Genomic DNA, 25,202 nt, shown 5'->3' with positions numbered 1-25,202 from the left:
CCAATTCAAAATAATCAATTTTGAATTATGGAGAAAACCATAATTCAAAAAGACACATGTACCCCAATATCATTGCAGCCCTATTTACAATAGCCAGGTCATGGAAACAACCTAAATGCCCATCGACAGATGAATGGATAAAGAAGTTGTGGTACATATATACAATGGAATATTACTCAGCCACAAAAAGGAGTGAAATTGGGTCATTTGTAGAGACGTGGATGGATCTAGAGACTGTCATACAGAGTGAAGTAAGTCAGAAAGAGAAAAACAAATATCGTATATTAATGCATATATGTGGAACCTAGAAAAATGGTACAGATGAACCGGTTTGCAGGGCAGAAATAGACACACAGATGTAGAGAACAAACGTATGGACACCAAGGGGAGAAAGTGGCAGGGGTGGTGGTGGTGGGATGAATTGGGAGATTGAGATTGACATATATACACTAATATGTATAAAATAGGTAACTAATAAGAACCTGCTGTATAAAAAATAGATAAAATTCAAAAAGAAAAAAAAGATGTGGTACATATATACAATGTAATTTTACTCAGCCATAAAAAAGGATGCAATAATGCCATATGCAGCAACATGTATGACCTAGAGATTGTCATACTGAGTGAAGTAAGTCAGACACAGAAAAATATGATATTGCTTATATGTGGAATCTAAAACAATGGTACAAGAGAATTTATTCACAAAACAGAAATAGAGTCACAGATGTAAAAAACAAACTTATGGTTACCAAGGGGGAAAGGTGGGGGAGGGATAAATTGGGAGATTGGGAATGACATATACACACTACTGTATATAAAATAGATAACTATTAAGGACCTACTATATAACACAGGGAACTCTACTCAATACTCTGTAGTGGCCTATATGGGGATAGAATCTAAAAAAGAGTGGACATACGTATATGTATAGCTGATTCACTTTGCTGTATAGCAGAAACCAACACAACATTGTAAATCAACTATACTCCAATAAGAATGTTTTCAAAAAGCAAAAAAAAAAAAAAAGAGTTGCCAGCCCAGAATTCTATACCAGCAGAACTATTGCTCTAGAGGCAGCACTGAGTAAAGACACTTTCAGATACACTAGATTTCAAAATTTTACCTCCTATGCTGGCTGTGCTCCACTGCACCCACTCCCCATATCCACTCTCCACCCTTCACCCTGCTCTGTGCCCGAAGAGGCAACCTCTGTGTAAGGTATCAGCTCAGCTCCCCTGCACACTGGCTTCTGGTTGGATTCAGCCAGTTGGAGGCATGAGTGGGATATCAGAGGGCAGGAGTGAATAGAAGTTGAATTATTTATTTTCCCTGCTTTCTCCCTGCTGGCAGAACCACCACATTCCTAAGTGACAGCCAGAGTGCCTATGGGGTGGCCCTCTCCTGTGGCTGTGGCTCTCACCACGTTCTGGGAACACCAGCTCCTTTTGCCCCTTTCAGCTTTGAGGGTAGCAGCTTCCGGCTGTTGCTAGCCCTGAGGTACATCATGCCCCTTGAATTTTTTTAACCCTGCCCACATTTTGTAAAATGGTCCCTTCTTTAAACTCTTTTCGATTGCCCTCTTTGTGTTGGCCATATGCTTCCTGTTGGAACCTAACTGATTCACCTCCCATGCATACTTTGTCCAAAATGACAGAGTAAATCAAGGAAAAGGGAAACACCAAATCCAAAAAAGAGAGAATTCAACAGGAAAAAGATAGAGGTTATTCCCAGTGTGATGGAGAAGGGAAATTCCAGGGTGACAGTTATACAGCAGAGTAGCTACCCCAGATTGGAGCAGTAGAATGGCCAGTGCCAAGAAAAATGAAATTTATAGATTAGGTGATGTGTTGGAACCACGACGAAATTCTCTTCTGTCAGAGGATAAGGGGTATGAATTAATCATAGATTCATAGAGAATTAAGCAAATAAAAAATGGAGCAATTATTGACTCCAGAGGAAAAAAAAGTTTAGCCAGAAAACATGTAATCAGTGAATACAAGGCTCAGCAGTCAATAATATTTAGTTATAATATGAGAGACATTGAGTATTAATTGAGCAAAATATTGTTATTTAACTATATTGGGAAGATGTGGGACAGGAAGTAGGTGGTGTGTGTGGGGGGGAAGGATATAGAAAAAGAAATCTAAATGCTCATCTTCCATAACAGGACATGAATAAACAAAGCCAAAAAGATATAAAATGGCAGTATAAGCATGTCATTTAGGTAAATTTGTAAATTCCAGAAGAAACAAGAGGCATTGTAAACGATTGCCAGGGACTTCCCTGGTGGTGCAGTGGTTAAGAATCCGCTTGCCAATGCAGGGGACACGGGTTCAAGCCCTCGTCTGGGAAGATCCCACATGCCACGGAACAACTAAGCCCGTGTGCCACAACTACTAAGCCCGTGTGCCACAACTACTGAGCCCGTGCTCTAGAGCCCGCGAGCCACAACTACTGAAGCCCGCACGCCTAGAGCCCGTGCTCCACAACAAGAGAAGCCACTGTAATGAGAAGCCCACGCACCGCAATGAAGAGTAGCCCCCGCTCACAGCAACTAGAGAAAGCCCATGTGCAGCAATGAAGACCCAACGCAGCCAAAAATAAATAACTAAAATAAATAAATTTATTTTTAAAAAAAAGATTGCCAAAAAAAAAAAAAAGATTAAAAAACCCCATAAAACCCCCCTGAAAACAGTTGCCTCAGAGGAGTAGGAGCAGGGTGGGTAGGGGTAGGGCAGGTCATTATCATTTGTCATTATAAGCCTTGCATAATTAGACTTTTAATATATTGTAACATTTTAGTTTGATAAAAAAAAATTTTTAGTTAACCTAACATTTTTAAAAAACCACAATTTTACTATAATCATACCCATGGACTCTGAGAAATGTTTCAAAATATTTCCTGTTGAGGCGGTTTTTACTCCATGCTAAGTTAGCCTCAAATAAGCATCCTTCTGGATTTTTCTCTCCATCTGCCCTCCCCACAGAGTCCAGCTCTCTGTAAGTTCTGAATGCTTTTGAATGTGAGTCATAAGAAAGCCAAATAACCATGGCTTAAACAAACAGTGGTTTATTTTCTCACGGAACAAGAAATCCACAGGCAGGGCAGTTATTTACATTGATTACGCTACCTGACAAGGCCATCATCATCCAGACTCTATCATTCTGCCTTGCCCTCATTAGGCTATTGGATTCCCACTCTCACATTCAGTGGGTCTCAAAGAGGGGTCCCCAGCCCAGCAACATCAGCATCACATGAAAATTTGTTAGCAATGCAAATTCCCAGGCCCACTTCAGACCTAGGAATCAGAAACTCTGGAATAGGTCCCAGCAGTCTGTGTTTTAAGAAGTGCTCTGCATGATTCTGCTGCACACTCAAGTTTGAGAACCACTGCTCAGGCTAATCACCTCATGGTCACAAAATAGTTGCCACAGCTCCAAATATCACATCATCTTTGAAGACAGAAAGAGGAAGAAAGAATGTCTTCAATCCCTTTTATCAAGAAAGCAAAGTTTTCCCCAGAACCTCCCAGCAGACTTTCCTTTAAGGCTCCTTAGCCAGAACCAGGCTGCATGACTCAACCCCTAACTACAAAGGTGGTGGGGAAAGTGTGTGACTGCTTTTCCAGGCCCTATACTGGAAAGCAACAGTAGAGAAGGGGGCTGGGAATGGCTGTGGACAGCCAGCAGACAGCATCTGCCACAGGGTTTATGATGGTCAGAGTCATAGATAACATCATTCCTGACCCCATCCTGGAAAAGCAGCAGAAGATTTTGTCACTCTTCTGCAAAAGTAGCCTTAGAACTTGCAAATTCTTCAGATGGGAGAATCTACAAGACATAGAAATTGAATTCTTATTAATATTATCTGCCTCTCATGGAATGGTGGTTCTGATCATAATTCATTATGCTGAAAGAATCCCTTTCCATTAGAAATAAGCAGGGGAAGGAATAGAGGAAAGAGGGGACAGAAAATCCTCTCCAGTCACACTGGCTGAAAGAAACACTGTTTTTACATGTTAACATGGAGATTTGACATAGTGACTGTTTGATACCATTGATCAAACAGCCCACCAAAATGCCCTGTTTTGGTACCCATAACACACAAAAAGAAGTGCTTAACTCTGTCTTAATAGAGTTAGTTTCCAGGCAATCAAGCAGGAGGACATTCCAGGCAGAGATATACGTATTCATGAAAAGGCAGAAGTGGAAAAGGAGAACTGTGAATTGTTAGAAAGGGTACATGTGATGAGTGTTAGGAAAAGCTGGAGAAGGAGCAAAGGGCCGTATTATAAAGGACCTTGTCTGCTGTGCTGAGGAGGTTAAACTTCACAATGTTCCTAATATCATTAAAGCTTGGAGGGTATCTTAACCTGGGTCCACAGATGGACTTTAGTGCCTTGTCAACCCTCTGAAATTATAAGACAAATTTCATGGGTGTGTGGGTGTGTTCACTCTTCTGAGGAGTGGGTCCTAGATTTGAAAAATATGCATAACCCAAACAAGGTTAAGAATCACTTCTTTGAGGAATCAAAGAATTAGTCATTAAATTTTGTATGTATCACCAGAATAAATGCAGACTCCAACCAGATTCTAGCTCCAGGTTAACTAGAGAAGGATAGGGCTCAGACTAGAACCAGGGTTCTGTTTTCCTGTCCAGAGCCCTTTCCTGTGAAATCTCTGAAGTGGGCAATCTCCAACAAATGCCAAGAGAGAGATGGGTACTGCTCCAGTGTGTGAGAAACACTTGCGAGGTCATAGAGTTCCTCCTCTCTCCATAAACCTCTCAGTCCTGCCCTCTATCACCTCTTCCAAATGATGGGAAGGGAGGAGATGGGACATCTATGATGCAAGAACCACTGCTCTCCACCAAAGCTGGGATACTCCAGAATGGCACTCCCTGCACCAAGAAGTCACCAGAAAAATGGAACAGGGTGGATATTTCCAAGGAGAGTGGGACAAGTGCAAAGGAACTTCTCATCTATGACTTGTCCCTGTGATTCCTGGTAAAGAGTAGGATCAGTTGGATCTGTTCCCTACTTTGTGTCTTCAGAAGTCTCTCAACTCTGGAGGCTTGCAACCATTATTTGTAATGAATGAACAAGCATAGTAGGACAGAATATTATTGCTTATTTTTCTTAAAGAGAAATTACTTTATAAAAAAATGTTTTAGAAGATGATACAGAAATGTTCTTCACATGACTAAACCTGTTCGACAATGGTGTTCTTTTGGTTCTTTCCAATCAGTTCCTGAGTTTAAGAAGGCTTTTAGGTTCTCAGCTCTTTAAGAACCATATACTTGAAATATTCATCCAGGTAGACTCAACAGACCTCCAAATAACTTTGTCAGTACGCTCGAGTAAGGTGGGAATTTCCCTTGATCCAGCAAGGTGGGGCCCTATTACCCAAATATATTATACAACTAGTGCCTGAACAGGAAGTGGCCCAGATTTGCAAATTGCCACACAAATTCAGTTTTTCACCAATAATACAGTCTTTCTCTTGGTTTTGTCTCTTACCAGGAAACAGGTGTATCACCCATTCTTGAAGCCCACTTTCCTCTGTTCTTGAAGTCCTCATTGATTCCTGGACCTCTTCTGGTCATGCTCTTATGGTGTCATGGAGTAGGGACCTCAGGTTTGTACACTGTCTTCTGTGCCTTTTGCTAATCTCCAAAACGGTGTGATGGGTCTGATCTGATCCCTACATATCTGGTGCTAATGTACCCTGAGGTACGGCTGGTTCTGTTTGGGTACCCTACTGAAGGTCATGGCTGGGGAAGCTCATGACTTCTCCCCTGGCTCCTCTGGCCTGGTCTCTGGTACTGAACCCAGCTGGGCAGCCACTCCATGGCTTCTTGAGACAGAGATCCCATGGCCACACACCTGCTCCTCGTTACTGGTGGGGGATTTACCTCCACAGCCTCTGAGGGGGCTGGAGAGTACTGTCCACTCCACCAACCTTTGCCCTCTGAAAAGGCTGGAGACAGTTCTTGCTGTCTATCTGACTCACCAGCCCTCTGCTGTTTCCAAAAACCACCTACAAGATACCATATTGGACAAGGGGCTCCTGTGAGTGACCTTAGAAAGAATGGAAAACGGGTGCTTGGAATGCAGAGAAAATAACACCACACAAGTTGTCATGAGGATTAGAAATAATAAAGAGCTCTCCACTTGCTCTCTATGTGACCTCAACCTACGTAACCTTCATGTGCCTCGGTGTTCTTATCTCTAACGTGGGATTAAAATGGTGGTTATGAACATTTGAAATAATATATGAGAAGTACCTAAGAAGTATCAGGGATATTGTAGGTATTTAACAAAGGGGGGGCCTATCCTTTTTTTAAAAAAATAAAATTTATATATTTTATTTGTTTATTTTTGGCTGCGTTGGGTCTTCGTTGCTGTACGCAGACTATTCTCTAGTTGCGGCGAATGGGGGCAGGGGCTACTTTTGGTTGCGGTGTGCAGGCTTCTCATTGCGGTGGCTTCCCTGTAGTATAGCACGGGCTCTAGGCACATGGGCTTCAGTAGTTGTGGTGCACAGGCTCAGTAGTTGTGGTTCGCGGGCTCTAGAGCGCAGGCTCAGTAGTTGTGGTGCAGGGACTTAGTTGCTCCGTGGCATGTGGGATCTTCCTGGATCAGGGCTTGAACCCGTTTCCCCTGCATTGGCAGGAGGATTCTTATCCACTGCACTGCCAGGGAAGTCCCAACAAAGGGGGCCTATCTTTATTATTAACTATGAGCAGCAGGCCTATTTTTTGACCCCACTTTATAACTGAAGTCACAAAACTTCATGCATTAAATAACATAGCACCAACAAGAGGCAAAAATAGTAATCTAAGAAAAATTCAGAGAAATGCAATTGTGGGAGCATTTAATACATTAAATGTCCCAATAGAAAAATAAGGTAGGTAATATGTGCAGGCACTTTCACTAAAAAACAAAATGATCAATAAACATATGAAAAAAAATTTGCTCTCACTAGAAATAAATACAAATTAATAGAATAATAAAATTGGTTTCACCTGTTATATTGGCAAAGATTTTAAAATTATGATACCCTCATTTGGTCTAGGAGGTAGAAAACCAGTAATCTTGTATACTGCTGTGGGGAGGGGTACAGATTTGTTAACACAATTCTGGGGAACAATTCAGGAATATATATTAAATGTCTTAGAATATCGCATGTTCAGTCATGATAATTCCACTTTAATGAATTTATTCAAAAGGAATAATTATAGTTGAATGCAAGGATATCTTTAAGCACAATTTATAACACATTAAATCAGTTTTATTTATTTATTTTAAAATTTATTTATTTAATTTATTTATTTTTGGCTGTGTTGGGTCTTTGTTGTGGTGCGCAGGCTTCTCACTGTGGTGGCTTCTCTCGTTGTGGAACACGGGCTCTAGGCACACAGGCTCAGTAGTTGTGGCTCGCAGGCTCTAGATCACAGGCTCAGCAGTTGTGGCGCACAGGCATAGTTGCTCCACAGCATGTGGGATCTTCCCGGACCAGGGCTCAAACCCGTGTCCCTTCCCATTGGCAGGCAGATTCTCAACCACTGCACCTCCAGGGAAGCCCTCAAAATGAGTTTTGTAAAGGTGACTATTTAGAGGCTGTTTCCATGGAATTAGCTAAGTATGAAAACCATAGAAGGTTTCACATGTACAAAAAATGTAAATCTATGTGCTATAAAAATCATAAATTATATATAAAAGCAAGCAACAAGCTGGAAAAATATGTATTACAAAACTGACAAAATGATAATATCCTTATACTACACTATAAATCAATAAAATGCCCTCCAATAGAAAAATGGACAAAGAATCATTCAAAGACAATTCACAGAAAATGTACAAATGGTTAATAAACATAAGAAAAATATTTAGCCTTATTAGTAATGAAAGAAATGCATATGTAAACGAGGTTTTTAAAAACTTACCAGGTTAGCAAAAGAAGTTTAATTATAATACCCAGCATTGTTAAAGATATAAGGAACTATGCATTTTCATTTACTATTGTTAGAAATTTTAATTGGTTTAATTTTTTTTTTCTGGAAAACCACCAGCAGTATATTAAATACTTTAAAAAATCAGACTTCTTTTTTGGCCGAGCTGCGCTGCTTGCAGGATCTTAGTCACCATGCAGCTTGTGTGATCTTACTTCCCTGACCAGGGACTGAACCCTCGGCAGTGAAAGCTCGGAGTCCTAATCACTGGACCACCAGGGAATTCCCTAAAAAATCAGACCTTGAGCTCCCATTCTAGCACTGTACAAAGGAGACAATCCAGTAAATCCACAATTAATTATGTATTGTAACTTTCTTCCCAGCATTACTATTTTTGCAAACATAGAGACTGGTTAAGTAACATATTTCTGTAGGGGCGGAGGGTGAGAGTAAGGGGACCATTGGCATTGATCTCATCATATAGCTCCTTGATGCATATTCTAGAAGACACCACAAATATAACAGATATAAATGATTTGATATAAAAATGATATAACAAATACAAAAATATACTGAGAGATATAAAAATGAGTTGAAAAGTATGACATGTGATAGAAATAACAGATTTGAAGATATTTTTCTAATATAATATGTAGAAGAGAAGGAAAAAACTCTGATGTCAGACTTTCCCCCACTCCTTTCCCCTCCAGCCTGACATAAGTTTGGTCCTTCTAGGTCAGGATTCTGTTCCCCTCTGGATCTCCATTGGCTGGTCCCGCTGCCTGGAAGACCATGCCTTACTCCACACCCCTCATCCCCACTCCATCCCTCCTCTTCACTTGGCTAGCTCCCACACAGATCCAGACCCAAAATCATAAGAGGAAACCCTGGAAACATAAAGACTGGTTATATTAAAAAACAAAACAAACTCCTTTCAAGAATAATGTGTACTACTGTTGGGTGGGATGGAGGGCTTGAAACCTACAAACGTGTGTTCCAGAAACTGCGTTTAGAGAGGATGGGTGGATTTGGTTAAAAGTAGGGCTTTTGTTTTGCAAGTTTGGGCTAGAGTTGAATTGCTTAGGATAATGGAGGAGTAAAAGAATACTTCCCTCAATAGGTCTCCCTCCTCAACCTTCCCTTATACAGTATTCTGCTCTCAGTTGAATACATTTTGAATGAATAGTTAAAGACTATTGGCTTAAGTGGGTGACAAATTAGTGTTCTGCCCAAAACACTCAAGGGATCATCTAGCGTGTTTCTGCTCATCTGCAGGTTGTTGCCTAAACATCACTTTCACTGTTGTAGTCTCAGTTCTGAGCACTCAAAAAAAATGATAGAATGAATAGATTATGTGATGGAGTAGAATAGTGACATGACTGGTTCTTTCAGAGAAGCTTAAACTCGGAACCAGAGAAAGAAAACTGTGAAATAAGCCCATGTTTGTAACCTGGGGTTTTCTGTTTTCATGCAGCTGCTTCCTGCCATGGTGAGTGGGCATGAGCTAGAGGAAATAGTGTGGAACTGGGATTCAAGAGAGCTGACTTTCTTTCTTTTTTTTAAATTGAAGCATAGTTGATTTAAAATGTTGTGTTAGTTTCTGGTGTACAGCAAAGTGATTCAGTTATACATACATATATATATTCTTTTCCATTATGGCTTATTTAAGGAAATTGAATACAGTTCCCTGTGCTATACTGTATGACCTTGTTATTTATCTATTTTATATATAGTATAAACAGTATATCTGTTAATCCCATACTCTTAATTTATCCCTCCCCCACCCCCTTTCCCCTTTGGTAACCATACGTTTGTTTTCTATGTCTGTGAGTGTGTTTCTGTTTTGTAAATAAGTTCATTTGTATCATATTTTAGATTTCACATATAACTGATATCATTTGATATTTGTCTTTCTCTGTCTAACTTACTTCACTTAGTATGATAATCTCTAGGTCCATCCATGTTGCTGCAAATGGCATTATTTCATTCTTTCTTATGGCTGAGCAGTATTCCATTGTATATATGTACCACATCTTCTTTATCCATTCACCTGTCAGTGGACATTTAGGTTGCTTCCATGTCTTGGCTATTGTAAATAGTGCTGCTACGAACATTGGGGATCATGTATCTTTTCGAATTAGAGTTTAAGAGACCTGATTTCTGAACCTAGTTCTGCCACTTGTGGTATACCTTTGGGTAACTCATTGGAACAGTAGAGGTGTTGAAAGTATTAGGTCTGTAAAACACAGGGTACAATTCTGATTAAAACATTTATATTCATAAACATAGAGTGAAAATGTCAACCAGATCAAAATGGTGTCATCAAAATGTCTGGCACAACCTCCCTACTAATAAAAAGAAAAGGAATTATTTGGCTAGCACATGTTTTTCCTATCACGATCGCAAACACATGAAATATAGATAAGGTCTGGTATTAGTGAGGGTGTAGAAAAATGGCAGGCTCACAAACCATGGTGCGAGCATAAAAGAGGTTACAAACTTCTCAGAAAGTGGTTTGATACATAGTTGGAGTGGTATTTAAATGCACATACTACTGAACAAAGGACTCCTCTTCTGGGGATGGATCCTGCAGAAATAATAGCAAAAGCACCTTAAGATGCGTATTCAGTGGCATCCACTGTTTATGTAATCCTAACACGTCCAAGGCAGTCTAGTCTCCACACGGAGTCACATTAAAAGATGTTCAGCAATCATGGATGGACCTAGAGATCATCACACTAAGTGAAGTAAGCCAGACAGAGAAAGACAAATATTATATGATATCACTTATATGTGGAATCTAAAAAATGATACAAATGAATCTATACACAAAACAGAAACAGACTCACAGACATAGAAAACAAACTTATGGTTACCAAAGGGGAAGGGGAGTGGGAGAGATAAATTAGGAGTATGAGATTAACAGATGCATGCTACCGTATATAAAACGGATAAACAACAGGGATTTACTGCATATCACAAGGAACTATATCCAGTGTCTTGTAATAAACTATAATGGAAAAGGGCTTCTCTGGTGGCGCAGTGGTTAAGAATCGGCCTGCCAACTCAGGGGACACGGGTTCAAGCCCTGGTCTGGCAAGATCCCACATGCCGCGGAGCAACTAAGCCTGTGTGCCGCAACTACTGAGCCTGCGCTCTAGAGCCCGCGAGCCACAACTACGGAAGCTCGCGTGCCTAGAGCCCATGCTCTACAACAAGAGAAGCAAGTGCAATGAGAAGCCCGTGCACTGCAATGAAGAGTAGCCTCCGCTCACTGCAACTAGAGAAAGCCCACGTGCAGCAGTGAAGACCCAAAGCAGCCAAAATAAATGAATGAATGAATAAATAAACTTATTTAAAAAAAGAGGAGTCTTTATGTACTGATCAAAGAAATCCATGATACGTTGATATGTTAAAGAAAAGCAGATTGGGTGTATGGTGGTGGGGACAGAGAGAGAGCTTGAGAGAGAAAGCATTTTTAAGAGGTGGGAGTCTGGATGCTACTTACTATTTTGTTTTTCACAAAAAACAATAAAAAATGAAAGCAAACATGAACCTTTAGAGCTGAGGAGTCTGCTTTCAATCAACGGAAGGGAAACTCCTTGACTACCCTGGGGTGTGACAGTTGGGTCTAGAAGTGTTGCCTTCTGAGCTGGGAATCAGCAGAAACTATTAGCGAGGCAACGGTCTGGCCGCTCAAGGCTCTCACTTCTGCCTCTGTCATTCATAGCTCAGCATCACTCCCACGAGCATGATGATTGCCTTGGACACCTCTGCCAAAATCCTCCAGCGCATCCTGCAGTGAGAGTTCACAGAACAGAATGTGTGAGCTGGAAGGAATCGTGTCCATTACTTCTCAAAGCAAACTCATGAAGAGCCTATTTCATAGTGGACCCTTGCGGGGCACACATAGAGGACACAGCAATGGGGCAGACACAGTCCCTGCCCTCATGGAGTTTACAATCTAGTGGGGAAAGACTGAAAAGTCCACAGGTCATTCCAATGCCATAGGACACACCCTGCCTTGAGAAACGTGCTGGAAGATGTTGGAGGGAAACACCTAACACAGGGAAGGCTTTCAAGAGAGGATGATGCTCAACTAAACTCGATACTGAACTCAATGAACAATGACCTTGGTGGCAGCATGGGAACTAAGTGGCTGCATGAGGCTGTATTGCAGGGTGCTTGAGGCAGGACTGCAGGGGAAGGTGAGAGAGTGTCCAGTGGGTAAGGACGGCCAGATCACAAAAGTTGCTTTATAACAGCTACAATAGGAATTTGGTCTGTATCCTGAAGTCCATGGGGAGCCATTCAAGATTCATTTTAGGTTTGTTTTTTCAGTTTTTTAATTGAGGTATAATTGACATATAACATTATATTAATTTCAGGTGTACAACATGATATGTTTTCCCCCAAGACAAAACTCATTTAAGAATTTTAAGCAGTGGACTTCCCAGGTGGCGCAGTGGTTAAGAATACGCCTGCCCATGGAGGGGACACGTGTTCGATCCCTGGTCCGGGAATATCCTACATGCCGCGGAGGAACTAAGCCCGTGCACCACCACTACTGAGCCTGCGTGCTGCAACTACTGAAGCCTGTGCGCCTCGAGCCCATGCTCCGCAATAGGAGAAGCCACTGCAATGAGAAGCCCGCGCACCACAACGAAGACCCAATGCAGCCAAAAAATAAATAATTATTTTTTAAATTAAAAAAAATTTTTTTAATTAAAAAAATAAGAATCTTGGGGCTTCCCTGGTGGTGCAGTGGTTGAGAGTCCCCCTGCCAATTCAGGGGACACAGGTTCGTGCCCCGGTCCGGGAAGATCCCACATGCCGCGGAGCAGCTAGGCCCGTGAGCCATGGCCGCTGAGCCTGCGCATCCGGAGTCTAAAAAGAATCTTAAGCAGGGAACTAACATGACTGAATTTGTTTGGAGAGACCACACTGGCTAAAATTTGCAGGGGTGTGGTAGGCAGAATAATGGCTTCCCAAAGATTTCCACATCCTAACCTCTGGAACCTGTGAATATGTTACATTACGTGGCCAAAGGGATTTTGCAGGCATGATTAAATTAATGCTCTTGAGATGAGGAGATTATCCTAGATTAGCCAATGGGCTCTATGGAAGTGGGGGGAGGGCAGGAGGGAGAGGCAGAGGAGATTTGCTATGGAAGAATGGTAAGAAAGATGTATCATGGCTGGCTGTGGAAAATGGAAAAGGAGGGCCATGAGCCAAGGAATATAGGAAGCCTTTATTTATTTATTTATTTATTTTTTAAATAATGAATCGGGTCCTATTTATTTATTTAGCTACTCTTTAGTGGGGTGCAGAGGACTTATTGTGGTGGCTTCTCTTGCTGCAGAGCACAGGCTATAGGCATGCGGGCTTCAGTAGTTGTGGCACGCAGGCTCAGTAGTTGTGGCACACGGGCTTAGTTGCTCCGCAGCATGTGGGATATTCCCGGACCAGGGATCGAACCCGTGTCCCCTCCATTGGCAGGCGGATTCTTAACCAGTGCGCCACCAAGGAAGTCCTAGGAAGCCTTTAGAAGGTAGAAAAGGAAATAGACTCTCCTCTAGAGTCTCTGGAAAGGAAGACGGCCATGCTCACATCTTGATTTTAGCCCAGTGTTGGACTTCTGACCCACAGAACTTTGAGATCACAGACTTGTGTGGTTTAAGGCCACTACGTTTGAGGTAATTTGTTATAACAGCAATAAGAACTAATAATACAGATTTGGGGCTGCTGTAACAGATACCTGAATAAGTGGAAGTGACTTTGGAATTGGACTGTGGGAAGAGGCGGGAAAAACTCTGAGGGGTATGAACGAAAAAAAACCGAGATCACCTTGAACAGACCTTAGTAGAAATATGGAGACTAATGACTGCCAGTGAGGACTCAGAAAGAAGCATGGCGGAGAAAACATAAATCGACTTGCAGGATACCTAAATCAGCATGAACAGACTTGGTAGCAATATGAATGCTAGAGGTGCTGCCTGTGAGGCCTCAGGCTCAGAAGGAGATGAGGAACATGTCATTGGAAACTGGAGGAAAGGGTGATACCCAGTGGCCAAAAAAAACACAAACAAAAACCCCCCAAACCTTAGGACTGTGTGCCCTGCAGTTCTGTGGAAAGCAGAACTTATCAACAATGAACTTGGGTATTTAGCTGAGGAGATTTCCAAGCAAAGAGTTGAAGGGTGTGGCCTGGTTTCTTGCCACTTACGGTAAAATAAGAGGGGAAACATAAATTGAAAGAAGAACTGACCAACAAAAAAGAGCCAGGACTTGATGATTTGGGGAATTCTCAGCCTATCTGAATTACACATGATATTAAAATGAAGAGATTCACAGCCAGGAAAGCTGCTTGAGGGGAAAAGCTGAGGACGTGCTGGACAATCTTTTGTTAATTTCTCTGAAAGATCCAAAGATTTGCGCATTCAGCCGTATAAAGGCTTTTTGGAGAGATTAAGTATGTGACCCACAGATTCCCCTCAGCTATCTCAACAGAAGCCAAAAATAGAAATGAAACGATCTAAGGAAGATCTGTGGAGGAGCCTCTTGTCTAACGGAGTGAATTCTTGGGACTTACATGACAGACCTACAAGGTTCTTGAGAATTTTATACCAGGAGAAACAGTGGAACTTGGACTGAAAGGGACAGAGAGAATGAAATGAAAGAAGATTACATGACTCCCAAAATTCTACAGGCAAGAAACAGGCTGATAAAACTAGCCTTGAAACAGCTGCTATCTTTCAAGAAAAAAGAAAAATGACTCAGGAGGCAGATCTGTGGGCCCAGAGAGCTGAGTCTTGAGCTACAGAGTATTATTCCTAGGCCTTGAAACTTACTGGAGTTTGTCCAACTTAATTTTGAAATTACTTGGGACTGGTGATTCCTTTATCTCTTCTTTTTCTCTCTTTTTGTACATGAATATCTGTAACTGTTACCTTATGCCAGTAGCACCATTCTATTTGGGGAGCAGAGAGCTTACAGGTCCACAGATGGAGAGAAACTTCACTAGATTATACGTGTCATCCAATACCTAACAAACACAGACAATTTCAGTGGTGAGACTTGAGACTTTTGAGCTGATGAGATTTTGGACTTTGAGTAGATACTTTAATGGGCTGAGACTTTGGGGGAACTTTTTGGAATGAGGTGAATGTATTTTTCATGTAAGACAGACATATTTGGAGGGCAGAGAGATGACTATGGTGGGTAAAATAAGAGCTCTCATGTCCACATCCTAATCCCCAGAATCTGTGAAATTGTTACACTACATGGCAGGAGGACCTTTGTAGATATAATGAAGTTAAGGATCTTGAGATGGAGAGATTACCCTAGATTATACGTGGGTCCAAATGCAATCACAAGGAAATGTGATTTTTTTTTTAATTAGAGGAAAACAGAAGAGAGAAGCATAGAGAAATTTGACTCTGAATGAATGGTCAGAGAGATGTAATTTTTCTGACTCTGAACGAATGGTCAGAGAGATGTAATTTTTCTGGCTTTGAAGATGGAGGATAGGGATCATGAACCAAGGAATGTGGGAAGCCTCTAGAATGTGGAAAAGGCTAGGAAATGGACTCTCCCATAGAGCCTCCAGAAGGGAACACAACAAACAAACAAGGGGCAAAACTGAGGCAAAGAGTCAAATTCAGAGGTGGTTGTAATCCAAGCAAAAGAGGCTGGAGTCCAGAGTTGCAGTGGGGATGGATTGATAAACATATATGAGGTATTGTGACTGGAACATGGTGATAATACTTCTGGGGGAGAAGAGAGGGAAGAGTCCAGGCTGGCACCCAGATTTTTGGCTTAAGCAACAGGGCAAAGGAACCATTGGCTGTGTGGGCCACACAGGAAGAAGAGCAAGCTTGGGGGCAAGCAGATCATTTCATTTTGGACATATCAAGTTGGTGGTACCTGGGGAACATCCAAGAAGCAGTTGGATAAGTGCTCTGAGGCTCTGGGGAAAACTTAAGTGATAACTAAAGTCAGTGGAGTGGGTTAGGTGGCCTAAGAAGACCATACACATTAAGAAGAAAAGGACAAGACAGGACCCGTCGGAGTGGTAAATAAGGGTGTGCAGAGAAAAGAAACCCACAAAGGAGCTTGAGAAGGGACACCTATAGAAAAGCAGGAGGAAAACAAGGAGAATATAGCTCATGGAAGCCAGCACTGGGGTTTACCAATGTTGTACCAGAACTGGGAAAGAATCAGATGCAAGAAATAGGGGGGAATATGGAACCAAGACCAGGATTGGGCAGTTCACAGGAGTCTGGAGGAGCTCTGCTCTGGCTTGAGAAGGAAGTATGGTGGTTGGCATTTTCTGCTAGGCATATGACAGCAGCCAGAGTCCAGGGGAGCAAACCTACTTAAGGCTGGGGCTCCGCTTAGAATGGGCAGCTGGTTCCAAGAAGGGCTTTTAGCTCCTCTCACTGTGCTGTGGCTAAGAGACCCGTGCTCCGCTACCCCCACCCCATTCCAGCAGGGAGGAGGGATCATGTTATCTACCCTGTGCTCTGAACATTCGTCCTGTTCCCTGTCTTTGCTTACAAAGTTCCTTCTACCTAAAATAAATATCCAAAGCTTGCAGGGCACTGTGCTAAGCACTTCATGGACAACAAAAGGCATTAGTGTTGCCTCTGTTTTACAAACGAGGAAACTGAGGTTCAAAGAGGTGAAGTGACTTGCCCAAGGTCACACAATTAGTTTGTGGTAGAGTCAGGACCCAAGTTTAGCTGAATACAACTTCTAAGCTGTAACTCCCCAGAAGCTGTGATCTCTCCCTCAGTGACTTCCCACCGTGTTTTATCTTCTCTCTCCATTCCATCTCCCTAGGAACTTTTCTACCTGAGAAAAAGGCTTTTATTCACCTTGTGAAGTTTTCAGCATGGTGTTATGCGTCAGAGAACCACTAGGTGACACCAGAGGACCAGAACCCTGATTTTCTGCAGGCCAGGAGTTGGACTCTCCCAGAGAGGGAGGAATGGGTGGGGAAGGGGGCGTGACCTTTTATTCGTGACCCAAGTCCACATCCCCTTCGCATCAGAATTGCAGAGAAAGGATCAGGGATTGGAAGATCAGAGATTAGAGATCCGAGTATTGTAAACTGGAGTGGCACAGGCCTCAAGTCTAAGAATTCACTAAGAGGAATTTCCCTGGTGGCTCAGTGGTTAAGAATCCACCTGCCGATGCAGGCGACACGGGTTCGAGCCCTGGTCCAGGAAGATCCTACATGCCGCGGAGAAACTAAGCCCGTGCGCCACAACAACTGAGCCTGCGCTCTAGAGCCCATGAGCTACAACTACTGAAGCCCGAGTGCCACAAATACTGGAGCCCGCACGCCTAGGGCCGGTGCTCCCAACGACAGAAGCCACCGCAATGAGAAGCCCGCGCACCGCAACGAAGAGTAGCCCCTGCTCTCTGCAACTAGAGAAAGCCCTCGCGCAGCAACGAAGACCCAACGCAGCCAAAAATAAATACACAAATTAATTAATTAATTATTTTTAAAAAAAGAAGGGCTGGGAGCAGCAAAATAAAAGCGATGGCAGGCTTGTGGCGGGGCTGGATTTCATTCCACTCCCTGCTCTGTCATCCACTTTTGTGCAGAGCTCAAATTGCACAGCCATACACGGTGATCTTAGTGGAAAAGGAAGGAAATGTATATTACTGGCACCTACCATAACCAGAAACAGGGGAAACCCAGCTGAGCATCCTTGGGGAAATCACTTCATTCCTCTAAGCCTGTCTTCTTTTCATAAAATGGGAATAATCAAGGGACCCACCTCATCGAGGGGTTGTGAGGACTTAACAACCAAATGCACATAACACACTAGTAAAATATTTGTCATCTAGCAAGTGCTCAATATGTATTATTATAAATATATAATTATATTATAATAATACAAATATATAAATGATAAATGTTCCTAATAGTAGTTTTTAGCTATGCTTTTTATGATTTTGTCACTTAATTCCTCACACTATAGGCCTGACACACAGTAAGTCGGTCCGTGGGAAATAATAGTGGAAAAAAGTTTTTTTAAATGAATTTCAGTCATGTGCTCTTGGCTAATCCAGGTTGTAGAGGCTGGGAAGACTTTCTGGAGGGGGTAGTCTTTAAGGATCAGCTAAGGATAACCACACCCTCTGTAGTACACAGAACAGTGCCCGGGTATAGAAAGAAATGTGCAGCGAATCTTTTAGAAAGAAGGAATGGAAAGAAGATGAGTGGAGGGAAGGAAATAAGGGAGGAAGAGCAAAAAGAAAGAAAAGATCTAGGAAATTTGTTGGTGGAGCTAAGCATATCTGAGAAGGAACTACAAATAGGATCCCTAGCAAAATCCTTGTTAGAGAGTTGACATCAATATACCCTTGGCCCCCATAGTCCTCCAAGTTTCCTACAACACAGGCTACAGCATGCTTCTTTTTTATCTGAACCCCCCACCCCCAAGTGTGAGCTCTGTGAAGCGTCCACCTTGTTCAAAGTTATACCTACCCAGTATAAAGCAGGTGTTCACTAAATAGTTGTTAAATGCCTAAATTTGGCTGAGTTCCAGTTCTGGTAACAGTGGAGGAAGTTGTCAAAATATTCAACAAAGAAACTGAATTATGGAACAGGAAAGTGACCAAAAGCAGGCATAAACTGAAGGAGGATTCAGCATTTAAAATAAGGGAGCCACGCTAGATGTGGATTTTCTGCCAAAGGTTTCTCAATTTTCACAGCACAGGGAAACTAAAATTCAAATAGAAATCCAGAATCCTATCGGTTTGATGAATCAGAGGACAGAGTTCAGAGCTGCCACAGTGACTAAAAATTTAGGGGAAAACCCCAGAAACAAAAGAGCCAAAAGGAGGGATGGCCAAAAATTGGTACATAAACTGCCTTCTAATCCTTGGCTAACTTCTGAATTACACATGTACAGACAAGACTCCAAGTACCCCACGGAGAAATCCATAATGAAGGATGAGAGAACTGAGCAAAGATTTTAGCTGCTGTCCACTGCAAGAAAGACAGTTTGGAGTTTAAATTATGCTAGGTTAGAAATGCTTGGTAAATACCCAGGATTCTATTAAAATCCGAGAAAGACCACAGCTTAGGAAAAACCTCTATATCCTATAACTAAGAGATATATCCTAGATCTAGGAGCAGAACCAAAAGTAGACTTACCTCAACAAAAAGCTAACATCCGCAGGTTCAGGATAATCCACCAGTAAGTTAACTGTTGGCTGAAAAATATTTTGACACTCTGACACTCTTCAGAGGAATATTACAAAATTCAGAGTCTCTATAGCACATCGTTCATGTCCAGTATATATATATATATATATATATACACATATATATATATAAACCAAGAAAATGTGATTCATAGTCAAATAGAAAAATAAGTCAATAGAAACAGAGCCATACAGAAATAGAGACACAGATGTACAGAAGAAACATATGGACACCAAGGGGGGAAAGTGGCAGGGGTGGGTGGTGGGATGAACTGGGAGATTAGGATCGACACATATACACTAATATGTATAAAATAGAAAACTAAGAAGAAGCTGCTCTATAAAAAATAAATAAAATTCAAAAAGAAAGAGAAAGAAACAGAGCTATAGACAATCCAGATATTGGAATTAGCACCCAAGGACTTTAAAATAACCATGAAAATATACGTTTAAAAGTCTACAAGAAAAGATGGATTTTATATTAGGTAAAAAAATGAGGAAGTTCAGGAGAGACTTGGAAACAGTAGAAAAGAACCAAATGGAAAGCCTAGAAATGAAAAATACAATATCTGAAATTTTAAAATGTATTGGATGTATTAATAGCAGATTTGACACAACTAAAGAAATAATCCATACATGTAAGACAAGATAATAGGAATCAAGCAGCCTGAATCATAGAGAAAAATAAAAGATTGGGAAAAAATAATCACAAATTTCATGACCTATGGGACACTATTGAAGGGTCCAATATATGTATAATTAGAGTTCCAGAAAGATTAGAGAGAGATTATGAGAAATAAGAAAATTTTGAGGAAATATTGCTAACAAATTTCTAAATTTAATTTTTAAAAAAAGTAGCAATCTATATATACAGGAAGCTCAGAAACACAAAGTATGATAAGTACAAATCAAACCACATCAGAATACATAATAGTCAAACTATTGGAAACTTAAAAATAAAGAAATAACTTAAAAGTGGCCAGAGATTTTCAAAAAACATATCACATACAGGGAAACAACTATAAAAATGACAACTAAGTAGTCACTAGAAACAGTGGCTCCCAGATGACATTGGAACAATATCTTTAAAGTGCTAAAACAAAACAAACAAAAAGACCCCTGCAAATCTAGAATTCAAGGTCCAATGAAAATATATTTCAAAAATGAAGACAAAATGAAGAAATTTCAGTTAGATTGAAGTTGAATTTGTCACCAAAGACCCAAATGTGTGAAATGATGTAGAAGGGACTTCAGCTTGAATGGAAATTATACAAAATGTCACTTTGGATTTACACAAAAGAAGGAAGAGCACTGGAAATGGTAAATATGTTGATAAACATGAAGTATATTATTTTTTACTTTCTAAATTCTTTAAAAGTCAGTGGGGGCTTCCTTGGTGGCGCAGTGGTTAAGAATCTGCCTGCCAATGCAGGGGACATGGGTTTGAGCCCTGGTCTGGGAAGATCCCACATGCTGGGGAGCAACAAAGCCCGTGAGCCACAACTACTGAGCCCACGTGCCGCAACTACTGAAACCTGTGCGCCTAGAGTCCATGCGCTGCAACAAGAGAAGCCACCATGGTGAGAAGCCCACACACCGCAACAACGAGTAGCCCCTGCTCGCTGCAACTAGAGAAAAGCCCACATGCAGCAAGGAAGAACCAATACAGCCAATAAATAAATTTATTTAAAAAAAAAGTCAGTGGACTTTTGGAGAGTGATGTCAGCAAGATGGTGCAATAGGAAGTCCAGACCTTGCTCCCCAACAAAGATACAGACTTAACAACAATATACAGTTCAGAATGCCTTTATGAGAACTCAAGAAACCAGTTAAGAAGTCACAGTACCCCAGGCAAATGTAAAGCCAAGAACAGCCATGTTGAAACAGTAATAGAAGATAGTACCTAAACTATTTGTGGAATTTAATTCTAAAAATACAAACGTTATAGGTTCTTATGAAGATAAAATATTTTTATTTCTCTTGGAAAAAAGGTCAATGGACTTCTTAAAGCAAAAAATAATAACAACATATTTTGGGGTTTATAACATATGTAGAAGTAAAATATACAACAAAAACAGTACAATGAACAGGACGGGTGGCAATGAAATTATACTGTCGTAAGGTTCTTACATTATACATGAGGTGGTATAATATTACTTCTAAGTAGACTGTGATAAGATAGAGGAACATATTGTAAATCCCCACAGCAATCCCTAATTAAAAGAATACAAAGAGATATCATTAAGATGCCAGTAGAGGGGTTTCCCTGGTGGCTCAGTGGTTAAGAATCCGCCTGCCAATGCAGGGGACATGGGTTCGAGCCCTGGTCTGGGAGGATCCCACATGCCGCGGAGCAACTAAGTAGTTGTGCCCGTGCGCCACAACTACTGAACCTGCGCTCTAGAGCCTGTGAGCCACAGCTACTGAGCCGGTGCGCCTAGAGCCCGTGCTCCACAACAAGAGAAGCCACCGCAATGAGAAGCCCACGCACCACAATGAAGAGTAGGCCCCGCTCACGGCAAACCCACACGCAACAACAAAGACCCAACACAACCAAAAATAAATAAATAAATATTTTTAAAAAAATAAATAAAGTGCCAGTAGAGGAGATAAAATAAAATGATAAAATATACTCAGTTATACCAAAAGAAGACAGGAAAGAAGGGACCAAGAAACAAGAGAGAAGATAAAAGAAAATAACAAGTTGATAAAATTAAACCCAATCATGTCTATAATTACTTTAAATGTAGGTGGGCCACTCTAATTAAAAGGCAAAGATTATCAGGCTGGAAAACAAATTAAGACCCAACGATATACTGTTTACAAGAGGTGAAATGTAAATATAAAGACACAAAAGGTTTAAAGTAAAATGATGAAATAAGATGTCATGCAGGGGCTTCCCTGGTGGTGAAGTGGTTAAGAATCTGCCTGCCGATGCAGGGGACATAGGTTCGATCCCTGGTCCGGGAAGATCCCACATACCGCGGGGCAACTAAGCCCATGTGCCACAACCACTGAGCCTGTGCTCCAGAGCCCACAAGCCACAACTACTGAGCCCACATGCTGCAACTACTGAAGCCCACGTGCCTACAGCCTGTGCTCCATGACAAGAGAAGCCACCACAATGAGAAGCCTGCGCACCGCAATGAAGAGTAGCTCCCACTTGCTGCAACTAGAGAAAGCCCACACGCAGTAATGAAGACCCAAAGCAGCCCAAAAAAAAAAAAAAAAATGGTGTCATGCAAACTCTAAACACATGAAAGCTGGAGTGACTATATTAATATCACACAAAATAGCCTTCAAGATGAGGAGTATTACCAAAGATAAAGTGGGTAATTTATAATGATAAACAGATTAATTAATCAAGAATACATAACAATCCTAAATATCAACACACTTAATAGCAGAACTACAAAATACACAAAACGAAATTGAAAATTTGACAAATCCGCAATTGTAGCAGGAGATTTTAACACCTCTTTTAAAATAATTGATAGAATTTATAGACCAACAAAAATGAGAAAGGATATAGAAAGTTTGAACAACACTACCAGTCAACTTTGCCTAACTGGCATTTATAAAATCTTGAAAGCAGCAGTTGAAAAAACACTTACATTACCTCAAGGGAGGAAAAAGCAATGTGAATGCTGATTTCTCACCAGAAACCATGAAGTCCAGAAAGAAGTGGCACACTTTTCAAGTGCTGAAAGAAAAGACTATCAACCCAAAATCAGTGAAAATAAACTTCAGTAATGAAGGATAGGGCTTCCCTGGTGGCGCAGTGGTTGGGAGTCCACCTGCCGATGCAGGGGACACGGGCTCGTGCCCCGGTCCTGGAAGATCCCACATGCGGCGGAGCGGCTGGGCCCGTGAGCCATGGCCGCTGAGCCTGTGCGTCTGGAGCCTGTGCTCCGCAGCGCGAGAGGCCACAACAGTGAGAGGCCCGCATACCGCAAAAAAAAAAAAAAAATCAGGTAATGAAATGTTAGCAAGGATGAGGAAAAATTGGAACCCTCATACACTGCTAATAGGAATGTAAAATGGTACTGCTGATTTGGAAACAGCCTGGCAGTTCCTTGAACTGGGAAGCCCCAGAATTTCTTTTTTTTGTGTGTGTTACGTGGGCCTCTCACTGTTGTGGCCTCTCCCGTTGCAGGGCACAGGCTCCGGACACGTAGGCTCAGCGGCCATGGCTCACGGGCCCAGCCGCTCTGCGGCATGTGGGATCTTCCCGGACCGGGGCACGAACCTGCATTCCCTGCATCGGCAGGCGGACTCTCAACCACTGCGCCACCAGGGAAGACCCAGAATTTCTTTTTTTACTTTCTAAATTCTTTAAAAGTTAGTGGGGGCTTCCTTGCCGATCCACGGCATGTGGGATCCTCCCGGACCGGGGCACGAACCCATGTCCCCTGCATCGGCAGGCGGACTCTCAACCACTGCGCCATCAGGGAAGCCCTCATTACCTGATTTTTTATTATAGCCGCCCCAGTGGGTGTGAAGTGCTACCTCATTGTGGTTTTGATTTGCATTCTCCTAATGACTAATGATGCTGCATTCAGGCTCTGTGCATCCTTTGGGAGAGATGAGGCTGGTAGGGTGTGATGTCAATGTTTCCTTCTGATCAACGTTTCCTTCCTGGCTTCTTGGGCCACCATTTTCAGGTTTATTCTTGCAGAGGTAATTACTATGGTAGGTGGAAAGACAAGAGCAGACATTTGAGTTTCTTTTTTTGTCATTTTGAGGTGATCTTAAACTTTTCTTCTTTAATAATGTGGTGAATTACATTAGTAGATTTTCTAATTTTAAACTCGGTATAAAACTAACTTGGAATTTATAGACTAAGTTGACATCTTTGCAACGTTGAGACTTCCTCTCCAGGAATGTGGATATATGACTCTCCATTTATTCCCTGTTCCTTAACAGCTATATGAGATTGGCTGGGACCTCTGATCCATGTCTTGTGTCTAAGATTTCTCCTGATCAGCTCCTGCTTTGAGCTTAAGCTTCCACTGGACTGGTTCAGTTTATAAGCCCGAGTGTGCTAGGTTGTACTTTCCAAAGATGGCTGCACCAATATATGTCCCGTCCTCCATGCTCTTCTTCTTCTTTTTTCTTTATTTTTTTGTGTGGGGGGGTTGTTTTGTTTTGTTTTTTTGGTTGTTGTTGGCTTAAACAACAGAAGTTTATTTTCTCACAATTCTGGAGGCTGGTAGTTCAAGATCAAGGTGCTGGCAGGGTTGGTTTCTCCTGAGACCTCTCTCCCTGTCTTACAGGTGGCTGCCTTGTCGCTGTGATTTCACACGGTCTTTCTTTTATGCATGTGCATTCCTCATGTCTCTGCTTCTTCCTACTGGTCTTGGAGGGTCTCCTGGGGAGGTGGGAGGTGGGAGGGGGGCCCTCTCTTGGGACATAAAAGCTGGTGGCGAACATACCTGGGAGTACTCGCCCGAAGGCTGACATCTTGTTTGGGCCCCCATGCTCTTCTTGAAATGTGACATTGACACTCATCCATCAAGAGTTGAGGGTCTCTGTTCCTTCCCCTTGAAACTGGGCAAACCTTTGTAATTGCCCGCACCAAAAGAATGTGGTGAAGTTGACACTGTGTGATTTCCGAGCCTGGGTCCTGGGAGGCAATTCTGCTTTAGTCTGGGGTTGTCCTGCTCTCACTGAGCTGCTGTGTAAGAAGTTCAGCTACCTAGAAGCTGCCATGTGGGAGATACTTGTGGCAAGCTCACAAAGGGATCAAGGAGAGAGCTGCCCAAGAAATTCCATTTGTTCCAGCCTATTGGAGGCTTCCCGGTACGGACACCAGACACATGAGAGAAGAAGCCTCCTGCTGGACCCCAACTCCAGTCACCATCTGACTGCAAACTTATAATAGACCTCAAGTCAGAACCAATCAGCAGAGCCATTCTTGAATTCCCAATCCGAGAAATGGTTGTTTGAAGCCACTCAGTTTTCAGATGGTTTGTCATGCTGCAAGAAACAATGAATACACTCGTGTGTCCAAAGGTGAAGC

This window comes from Phocoena phocoena, chromosome 1 (genome assembly GCF_963924675.1).
Source record: "Phocoena phocoena chromosome 1, mPhoPho1.1, whole genome shotgun sequence".
Taxonomy (NCBI): domain Eukaryota; kingdom Metazoa; phylum Chordata; class Mammalia; order Artiodactyla; family Phocoenidae; genus Phocoena; species Phocoena phocoena.
Note: the sequence above shows the minus strand (reverse complement) of the source record.